Raw genomic sequence first — 10,654 nt, 5'->3', positions numbered from 1 at the left:
TGAAAAATGTTGCCTGTTATGGTATCACACTGCAACTCATAACCGATAGCATTCTAGCACTTAATTAAGTAACCTTTTTCCTCTCCTAAAATTATAGTCGCAGAGATTTTTAAAGTGTGCTCCTGAGCTGAATACAGTAGTAAAAGCTTTCACAAAATAAAACATAATTTGGAATGAATTATATTTTGGAGGGAAAAGAGGCCAAATTTTTCAAAGATGACTTTTGGTTTAGGGCGCCTCACTTTCAGAGTGTCCAAATACCTAAAGAGACACCTGAAAGACATCTAAGAGGGGCCTGGCTTTCAGGAAGTGACTGCAGTTGCTCTTTGATGAACCATTAGAGTTGCCTTGAGCTGGGCACCCATAACTGAGGCACCCAAAATCACATGTTTATAACTTAACATAACCTTGGGCCTGACTGTGAACAGTGCTGAGCACGCTGGCCCCAATTCAGCAAAGCACTTTAGCATATGCTCAACTTTAAGTGCATGACCCTTTGAGGTCAATGTGACTGATGGACTAAGTTTAAAGGCTTTGCTGGATTGGAGCCTGAGTGCTCAACAACTTTCAGGATCCAGCCCATAAAGCTTTATTATCTTCTTACTCACACCACCATAAAACAGGCATAATTTTACTGAAGACGGTGGAGTCACTCTGGTATAAAATCAGTGTAGGTCAGAACAGGCCCATAATGTCCACCACATTTGCAATATTTATTCCTTGATCAAAAATAGCCACTTGTTTACAAGTATGTTAGTTGTCTTATTGCGTGTTCGGTAGATATCAGCTTTAATTCTACTTGGTTAACGCCTATGGACTTCAGGTTTGAACAGCCTAAAGTTCTTAGTATTTAAAAAATTGCATTTCCAGTTCAATGCAGTAAAAAGTGAAAATCTGTTCAACTCGCATCTTTTGTTGCTTTGCTAATGTATTCTTTCAACAGGGATTTTTTTTCACCATGCATTGCTGAATTATATTAAATGCAGACCAATCTATTTCTCAATTCTATACCTACCTATCCATGGTCCAGAATAATTCAGAAATAACTGACAATCAATCTTTTAAAAAATTCTTCTAACATAATGATTTATCCTTTCTCAAGATTACAAGGACTGAGGGCTGGTCTATATGGTGCGGCAGTACGCACTATCAGATATTATTGCTAAAACACACTAAGATGTTGAGCACTGATTGGTTGAGGTAGACCCTGTTAGTGTGCACTAAAAGTTTTGTAGTGAGCTTTAATATAGTGACTACAAATAAAGTCCAAAACCATGTACCACAAGTAATATAATATTCTGTCCCATATTCTGAACTGTAAGGATACACTATAGCCATCTACCCTGGCCACACAGGGGGCCAAATTTAATGGTACATAAACAGCGGTGTAAGACCCATGTCATCCATAAATTGGTCTGAAAATGAGTGTAAGTGTGATAAATGATGAAGTATTAACTTTCATTGATTTGGCACTCGTAGTCACTACACTGGGGGCAAAAGCAATTGTAAATCAAACACCACGGACCACTTTGGCTCTCAATTCCATTGATGTAAATCTGGAAGGACTGCACTAAAATCAGTGGAGTTACCCATTTACATTGGTTTAATTCCATGGAGAATTTGATCTCAAAGAGGAAGAAAAGTGGATGTAACAGGAAAAGCAACATCCAAGAGGTTGAAAGTAAAGGGATGGATTCCCCAGTCTGATCCAGCACCTTTGCACCATTCAGATAGCATACAAGGAGCCAGGAATAAGTCACAAGTCTCCAGCAGAGGGAACTCCAGCAGGGGAACTCTCTGCTAACAAAAGTGTGCTGAGATCCACGCCCTGTGGCTCTGCTTTGCTCACCAGCACAGGAAGCGTGTCAGGGCATGCAGAGGATGTGGCACAACTCCTGTAAATTCCATTAAGGCCTGTGGTGCAGTTTAGAGCTGTCTGGCAGGAGTAGGAGCTGTCTCTTGGGATCAGGAAGCCAGAACCAAGAACAAAGATGCAATTGGGAAGTCTTCACCTCACTCCTTGCCTGTGGAAAAACAAGGAAACTATGGTTCCAAGTCCATTTATTCGTTAACCTTCTGCAGAATTAATGCAAAAATAAAAACCTGGCTATTTATTCTGAAAGATTCTATAGTAAATCAGCAGCCTTTCATTTTAATAAAGGAGTCATTGAAAGAAAAAAAAAAAAACCTCCCATCTTATCATTTCTTAAAAATGCAGCTCAGAAAAAAAAATATGGGTCTGATTCTGAACACTCCTACAATGGTGCAAATCACTAGTAACTCCACTGAAATCAATGAAGACAAAATGGTATAAGTAAGATTAGCACCTAGCCCATTACCTCAGGAGTGAACTTCCTGGGGAATCTAGGATATTGTCTAAACACCACCAAGTGTTTGAAATGTTATTTTTTGTATTTTGCACATATCTAATCAGGTCATCATTACTGCCTGTACAAAAGAGAACCCAGTTTGAATACGTGCTCTATTTATGGAGTATTTTTGGTCTAAAATGTACACTCTCTAGCCTAGCAGATGTGTCTTTCTGTTATGGTAGAGGTAGAGAGCCCTAACCCACAACCAGATTCCACCCACACCTACACAACTTCAGAACTGAAGGCTATAGGAATTGGGCATGCAATTGCTTTACCGTCATAAAGAAAAAAAAGATAAAAAATATATATCTGATTCAAACCATTTCACATGCCAGACACATCCAAGTTTCATATTCAAGTTAAATTCCCTGTGTACATGGTAAAGGTAGCCTGCATAGCACTAGGACTAACTTCCTCCCCTTATCATAATCCAGAGTTCTCATAGGAGGGACTGCATTTGCCCTTATTGGTATTAACTTGACTTGACCATTTAAATGGTTAGCCATTTTCCAAGATGGATGATGTAATAAATATCAGGGGCCTGGACTCTGCTCTCACTTGTATTGGTTTTGCACAGGTGCAATTCTGTTGATGATAATGAAGCTATTTCTGATTTACACAAGTGAGAGAGTGGATTCTGGTCCAGTATCTCCATATACTGTAGCTGAAATGTTCTTTCTTTAACTTGGTTAATATTTTGCTGTTTTGGATCAGATTTAGATCTAAATGTATATAGATATCTTCTTAATAATAAAAAGGACATAAAAGGCAGTAAGAAGAGGTTCTTTAAATACATTAGGAACAAGAGAAAGATGAAGGAAAGTGCAGTTCCTCTACTTAGCAGGAAAGGAGAGCTAACAACTAATGACATGAAGAAGGCTGAGGTGTTTAATGCCTATTTTGCTTCAATCTTCACTAAAAAAGTGAATGATGACCAGTTACTCAACACAATTAACATTAACAACAATTGGGAAGGAATGCAACCAAAACAGGGAAAGAACAGGTTAAAGAATATTTAGATAAATTAGATGTTTTCAAGATGGTCGGGCCAGATTAAATTAATCCTACAGTACTTAAGGGACCAGCTGAAACAGTCTGAGAACCATTAGCAATTATTCTGGAGAATCCATGAAGGACAGGTGAGGTCCCAGAGGACTGGAGTTGTGCAAACATAATACTACCTTTAAAAAGGGGAACAAAGAGGATCCAGGCAATTATAGACCAGTCAGCCTAACTTCAATTCCTGGAAAGATACTGCAACAAATTATTAAACAATCAAACTGTAAACATTTAAAGGATGATAGGGTTATAAGGAATAGCAATCATGGCCTTGACAAGAACAAATCATGCCAAACCAATCTACTTTCCTTCTTTGACAGAGTTACTGGTCTAATGGATGGGGGGGGGGGGCAGCAGTAGACAGGATACATCTTGATTTTAGTAAGGTTTTTGACATAGTGCCACATGGCATTTTCCTAGGCAAATTAGGGAAATGTGCCCTAGACGATAATACTATAAGGTGGGGACACAACTGGTTGAAAGACTATATTCAAAGTAGTCATCAATGGTCCATAATCAAGGAAGATGTAATTAAGGGGGTCCTGCTGGGATCAGTCCTGCGTCTAGTACTATTCAAAATTTTCACTAATGACTCAGATAATGGAGTAAAGAGCATGAACATAAGAACTGGGTCAGACCAATGGTTTATCTAGCCCAGTATCCTATCTTCCAACAGTGGCCAAAGCCAGGTGCCTCAGGGGGAATAAATAGAACAGGTAATCATCAAGTGATCCATCCCATGGGCCATTCCCAGTCCCTGGTAAACAGCAATCTCTGCCTATCTTGACTAACAGCCATTGATGGACCTATCCTCCATGAACTTATCTAGTTCTTTTTTGAACCCCATCATAGCCTTGGCCTTCACAGTATCCTCTGGCAAGCAGTTCCACAGGTCGACTGTGTATTGTGTGAAGAAATACTTCCTTTTGTTCATTTTAAACCTGCTGCCCATTAATTTCATTTGGTGATCCTCTAGTTTTTATGTTATAAGAAGGAGTAAAAACACTTCTTTATTTACTTTCTCCACACCAGTCATGATTTTATAGACCTCTATCATATCCCCATTGGTTGTCTCTTTCCCAAGCTGAAAAGTCCCAGTCTTATTAATCTCTCCTCATATGGAAGCTTTTCCATACTCCTTATCATTTTAGTTGCCATTTTCTGTACATTTTCCAATTCCAATATATCTTTTTTGAGTGGGGGTGACCAGATCTGCATGGAGTATTCAAGCTATGGGCATACCATGGATTTATAAGGAGGCAATACAATATTTTCTGTTTTATTATCTATCCCTTTCCTAATGATTCCCAAAATTCTGTTAGCTTTTTTGACTGACACTGCACATTGAGTGAATGTCTTCAGAGAACTATCTACAATGACTCCAACATCTCTTTCTTGAGTGATAATAGCTAATTTAGATCTCATCATTTTATATGTATACTTGGGATTATGTTTTCCAATGTGCATTACTTTGCATTTATCAACATTGAATTTCATCTACGATTTTGTTGCTCAGTCACCCAGTTTTGTGAGATCCCTTTGTAAATCTTCGCAGTGTGCATCGGACTTAACTATCTTAAGTAGTTTTGTATCATCTGCAAATTTTGCCACCTCACTGTTTACCCCTTTTTCCAGATCATTTATGAATATGTTGAACAGTACTGGTCCCAGTATAAACCCCTGGGGGACACCACTATTTACCTCTCTCCATTCTGAAAACTGACTAGTTATTCCTACCCTTTGTTTCCTATCTTTTAACCAGTTACTGACCCAGGAGAGGTCCTTCCCTCTTTTCCCATGAGTGCTTACTTTGCTTAAGAGCCTTTAGTGAGGGACCTCGTCATAGGCTTTCTGAAAATCTAAGTACACTATACGCACTGGATCACTTTTGTCCACATGACTGTTGACCCCCTCAAAGAATTCTAGTAGATTGGTGAGGCATGATTTCCTTTTACAAAAATCAAATTCCCCAACAAATTGCATTAATCTATGTGTCTGATAATTCTGTTCTTTACTATAGATTCAACCAGTTTGCCTGGTACTGAAATTAGGTTTACTAGTCTGTAATTGCCAGGATCACCTCTGGAGCCTTTTTTAAAAATTGGCATCATATTAGCTATCCTCCAGTCATCTGGTACAGCTGATTTAAATGATAGGTTACATACCACAGTTAGTAGTTCTGCAATTTCACATTTGAGCTCCTTCAGAACTCTTTGGTGGATACCATCTGGTCCTGATGACTTATTACTGTTTAATTTATCAATTTGTTCCAAAACTTTCTCTGATACCTCAATCTGGGATTGTTGTTCAGATTTGTCACCTACAAAGAATAGCTCAGGTTTGGGAATCTTCCTCACATCCTCAGCCGTGAAGACCAATGCAAAGAATCCATTTAGTTTCTTTGTAATAACCTTATCTTCCTTGAGTGCTCCTTTAGCATCTAGATCATCCAGTGATCCCACTGGTTGTTTAGCAGGCTTCCTGCTCCTGATGTACTTAAAGTAAATTTTGCTGTTACTTTTTGACCATTGGGCTAGCTGTTCTTCAAATTCTTTTTTGGCCTTCCTAATTATATGCTTATAAAATTTGTAGATGACCCTATGCTGGGCGGAGTTGCAAACACTGGAGGACAGGATCAGAATTCAAAATGACCTTGACAAATTGAAGATTTGGTCTGAAATCAACAAGATGAAACTCATGAAAACAAGTGCAATGTATTTCACTTAGGAAGGAAAAATTAAATGTACTACAAAATGGGGAATAGGTGGATAGGTGTTAGTACTGCTGAAAAGGATCTTGCGGTTCTAATGTATCACAAATTGAATGAGAGTCAACAATGCGATTGTAGGAAGCCGCTGTGGCCTCCCACGGAGCCAGAGCCTGAGGAAGGACACGAGCGCTCTGATTGGCCCAACTCACGCCCTGCCCTGGAGTCCGCCCGGCAACAAGGGACCCGGGCCGTGATAGGACCACCCGGCCAGGCCAATTGGCAGCCGCGGGGCGGAGCCCCACCAGGAAGGGGAAGTACAAAAGCCTGGCCCCTGAGCTCAGTAGGGCCCAGACTGCTGCCAGAGGGAGATGTGCTGCCCTGCCAGCAGAGGCCTAGGCCAGAGCCTAACCGCCGCCGACGAACCCCGGCCCGGGGATTGGATAGGGCCCTCAAGAAGCTGGACTAGGCAACCCAGCCAGGACGACTGGGCCGAGTTACCCCGACCCCGAGCCCGGGGCCGTGCTCTGGAACTGCCAGACTGGGCCGAGACCCCAGAGCAGCCCGAGTGGCGGGCACCCCCGGAGGCCGGGCCGGATTTGGAGGAACTGCCAGCCGCCGAGCCCCTCCCTGGAGCGGGGCTGGACTTGGAGGAGCTGCCCGAGGCTGAGCCGCTCCCCACATACAACGACCTTGAGGAGCTGCCCCCTGAAGAGGAGCTTCCCGCCTTACCCCCGGTCGACGAGGAAGGACTGACGGCGCTACCCCTGGTGGACCACCTTCGCAGCATGGAGGAGGCAGGTACTAGGGTCAGTGGGGAGGAAGTAGCCCAGGGACAGCCACGGCCTGTGACTGAAGCCACATTCTAGTCGGTGTGTTGCGGCGGGAGCCCCGCCGACACAGTGGCAGCCGCTTCTGCCACTGCTAGGGCCCTGGGCTGGGACACAGTGGAGACGGGTGGGCCTGCGTCCCCCTCCCCTTCCCCTTTTCCCTAGCCACCCCAGGAGAATTGCTCTCCTGACCCCGCCTGAAGCCGTTGCCGCCCCTGCTCACCCTGCCTAGGGGTTGGAGCAATAGACTCCTTGTTCGCTCGCCCTGCCTGAGGGCCTGAGCGATCTGCCTCTGCTCACCCTGCCTAGGGGTTGGAGCACTAGACTCCTTGTTCGCTCGCCCTGCCTGAGGGCCTGAGCGGTAGACTGAGTGTTCACCCTGCACACGGGTGACTGGCTAAGACTGCTCACTCGCCGAACGCGAGCTGTTCCCCTGTCCATAGGAAGCCACTGTGGCCTCCCACGGAGACAGAACGCTTACAGCGATATAGTTGAGAAAAAGTCTGACATCGTTGTTTTTAACATTTTAACGTTTTGAGATTGTATTAACAGGAGTGTTGAACGTAAGACATAGGAGCTAATTGTCCCTCTTTACTCAGGACTGGTGAGGTCTCAGATAGAGCACTGTGTTCAATTCTGGGTACCATGCTTTTGAAAAAATGTGAACAAACTGGAGAGGGTCCGGAGAAGAGCAATAACAATAATAAAAGTTTTAGAAAACCTGACCTATGATGAAAGGTTTTAAAAAATGGGCATGTTTAGTCTTGAGGAAAGAGGACTGAGGATTTGACTCAGTCAGATTGTGGAATCCCCATCACTGAAGGTTCTTAAAGATGAATAGGACTTTTCAGAGATAGTCGAAGTATAGTTAACCTTGCCTCAGTGCTAGGGGCTGGACTTGATGACTGTAAGGTCCCTTCCAGAGCAACTTGTTTTCTATGATTTTATGAGAACCTATTAAAATAATTTTTCATGCATTTTTTCTGGGTTAACAATGTAAGCGAGTACATAACCACAGTATATAGTATGTTATGTCTACTTCCCCCCCACCCCCCATCAAAACCAATAGTAACTTTCACCGAAAATGAAAGCTCTTTATTAATATTAGCTGGTGCATAATTCCAGTGTTTGCTGAGAAAAGAGCAGGAGATATTGATGCTCAAACATCTCCCCTGATTTACCATGAGTTATAGGTCTTTGCATTATTATAGTGAAAAAGGTAGAACAGTAAGAAAGAATTACAGTGTGTGTAATGTTTTGCTTCAGAGAATGCTTTGGTTCATTTTCTTCCTGCCTATGTATGCTGCAAATGAGAAAGTTCCCAGCTGGCAACTTTGCTTCTGATTTATGGGAAAGGTCAGTTAATCCCAAGAAGGCATTTTGTTAAATATCAAGTTATTGCCCTGTGTGTTTTCTCTGTTTAGCTCAAAAGAAGTTGGAAGCTGAAGCATTATCAAGGTTTACAGCATAAAATGGAACGTTACCTCCGGTAATCACTATCACTCAAGGTAATTTTGGTTCACAGCGTTGAATACTTTGTGGATTGTAATTGCGATTATAAATTTACATTGTTTCCTCATTTGCCTCAGTACCCCACCAGACAGCTTGACGGAATGAGTATGCAATCTTTCTCTAGAATATGATTCCTATACTGCCAGGCAGATGACATTAGGACAGGTGAAGTACATTTCGATACCAATCCTATAGTCCCTACCTCATACAAAACTTCCATTGAAGTCAATGGGAGAGTAGTTTGAGTAAGCACCCCACATGGGAAATGCAAGTCCTTTTCAGTTATGTCTACTACTTCTAAAATAGCATAGCTTTCTTTCAATTCCTCATCTTTGGGCTTTAGAAACGTCAAACAAGGTGAATTTAAATGCAAGCAACGGGCACAGTTTCCTCCATGATTATTCAGATACCTAAAGGAGACAAGGTAGGTGAGGTAATATCTTATATTGAACCAGCATTTGTTGGTGAAAAGGACAAGCTTTCAAGCTTCACAGAACTCATCTTCAGATCTGAGGAAGGTAAACCAGAGTGTCTGAACTAAATACATATTGGGACAGATTGTTAAGTATAAAGTGTTCACATGTACTGTCGGAGACCACTTCAAATGAAGTGGGTAATTAAGGGTTAGCAGGCAATAGAGATGTGTTACAAATTGTGATGAGCCATAAAACCTGTCTCTGTTTAGTCCATGGTTTTTAGTGTCTAGCATGGTCATGAGTCAAGTTCCCAAGCATGTCTTTTGAAAGTGTTGTGCAGGTTTCCTTTGAAAGTGAGGATTTAGGTCAGATATGGAGTGATCACTTTGTGAAAAGTGTTCACCCCCAGGTGATAGGGTGTTTTTCTCTTATAATTTTTCTGTTTAAGTTCATTCAAGAGCATAGTGATTGTCTGTAAAGCTTGTCCCTTGTAGGCAACAGAGGTTAGTCCAATAAAAGGTATTACTTCACCTACCATGTCTTTCTCATATCCTGGGACCGATACAGCTAAAAAAACACTGCAAAAAATACTTAAAATCGCAACTTGAAATCACAGGCAGCTTGCAACAAAAGAGGCAATTAGCTAAATTAACATCAGCACATGAGGAAACCTGCATGTAACCTCCAATGCTATGAAATAAATGGACCAGAAGTATCACATTTGTTTAAGTAAATGTGCCTCAGCAGGAAGGCAGAGTATAAATAAAAGCAGATACAATTTTTCCAGTCACCCTCAAAAAAACTGCTGAAGTGTCCAGAACCTAACACTCCATAATACTTCCTATATTAAAATAGTATATCACCCCTGCCAAGAGACCAAAGTGAAAACAAATAGTCACTGGAGATCTTTTTTGTTTGGTTTGTTTTTTTTCCAGGGAGAAAATGTACCTGTGGCATGTGGGTAACTCTTCCTGCAAAAAATTGGATCCTGAAGTCAGTGAATTGCACACTTATCAATATAAAAAATCATATTCTTTCCTCAGCTACTCCCAAACAACCAATACCTCAATGCATAAGTAGTATACTAACCTTAATCCAAGTTAAAAATAAACGTGTAAATTATTTAAACTAATGCCTTGCAGGGATAAACTCCACTCCTGGTTGTCTAAGATCTTCAGCGTTCGAACCTAGACATTGTAGCTAAGGACACAAATATTTTACACCTACCAAGTGTGATGGGATCTTTAACGTCCCTACAGAGGAGAGAAGGGTTTCGTTTTTACAGTCTCATCTGAAAAACCCAGGCAAAGTAACTTCACAGTACTGATTTAGTCCTTTATCCTTCTGAGACAGATTGAGCCTGCCAGGACTCTTTGTGTGAGGTCCAAGGAAACCAGATATTTCTGCAGAAAAAGCATATATATTGAAAATAAAATCCTACAGCTTTGGATCCCAGTTAATCTTTCCACAGAACTTCTTTTTAAACTTAACTTAAAAGCTAGAAAGTGATTTCAGAGCTCTAGTGACAGTATAACTGCCATAACACGTACTGCCATGTGATTGGCCAGAGCTGGTATTCTAAATTCACAGGACAGCGGGCACTGGGGATATTAGAAAGCAATTTGTTCAGTGGGGGACAGAGTACCTCTCCATCACAACTTAGGCTAAATGGCACTGACTTACTGCAAATAATTCTAGTCTGTTGAAGAGAGGGGAATAGCAACATGTGGTCCATAAGGAAGGAAGGGGATTTAAGAT

The 10,654-nt window shown here is 41.6% G+C and overlaps 1 long non-coding RNA gene across 1 annotated transcript; it reads right to left on the bottom strand.

Annotated features, from left to right (window-relative positions):
- Nucleotides 1-1,585: 1,585 nt before the first annotated feature.
- On the bottom strand, nt 1,586-10,249 carry LOC137166932 (uncharacterized). The gene is made up of 2 exons (XR_010923883.1): nt 10,124-10,249; nt 1,586-2,024 (listed from the first exon to the last, which is right to left on the bottom strand). It is a non-coding gene; the product is annotated as an uncharacterized lncRNA (long non-coding RNA).
- Between the last annotated feature and the right edge of the window lie 405 nt (nt 10,250-10,654).

This window comes from Emydura macquarii, unplaced genomic scaffold (assembly GCF_026122565.2).
Source record: "Emydura macquarii macquarii isolate MOO-44397 ecotype Brisbane River unplaced genomic scaffold, CSIRO-AGI_Emac_v2 contig_2897, whole genome shotgun sequence".
NCBI classification, from domain to species: domain Eukaryota; kingdom Metazoa; phylum Chordata; order Testudines; family Chelidae; genus Emydura; species Emydura macquarii.
This window is presented reverse-complemented; position numbering and strand designations above follow the sequence as displayed.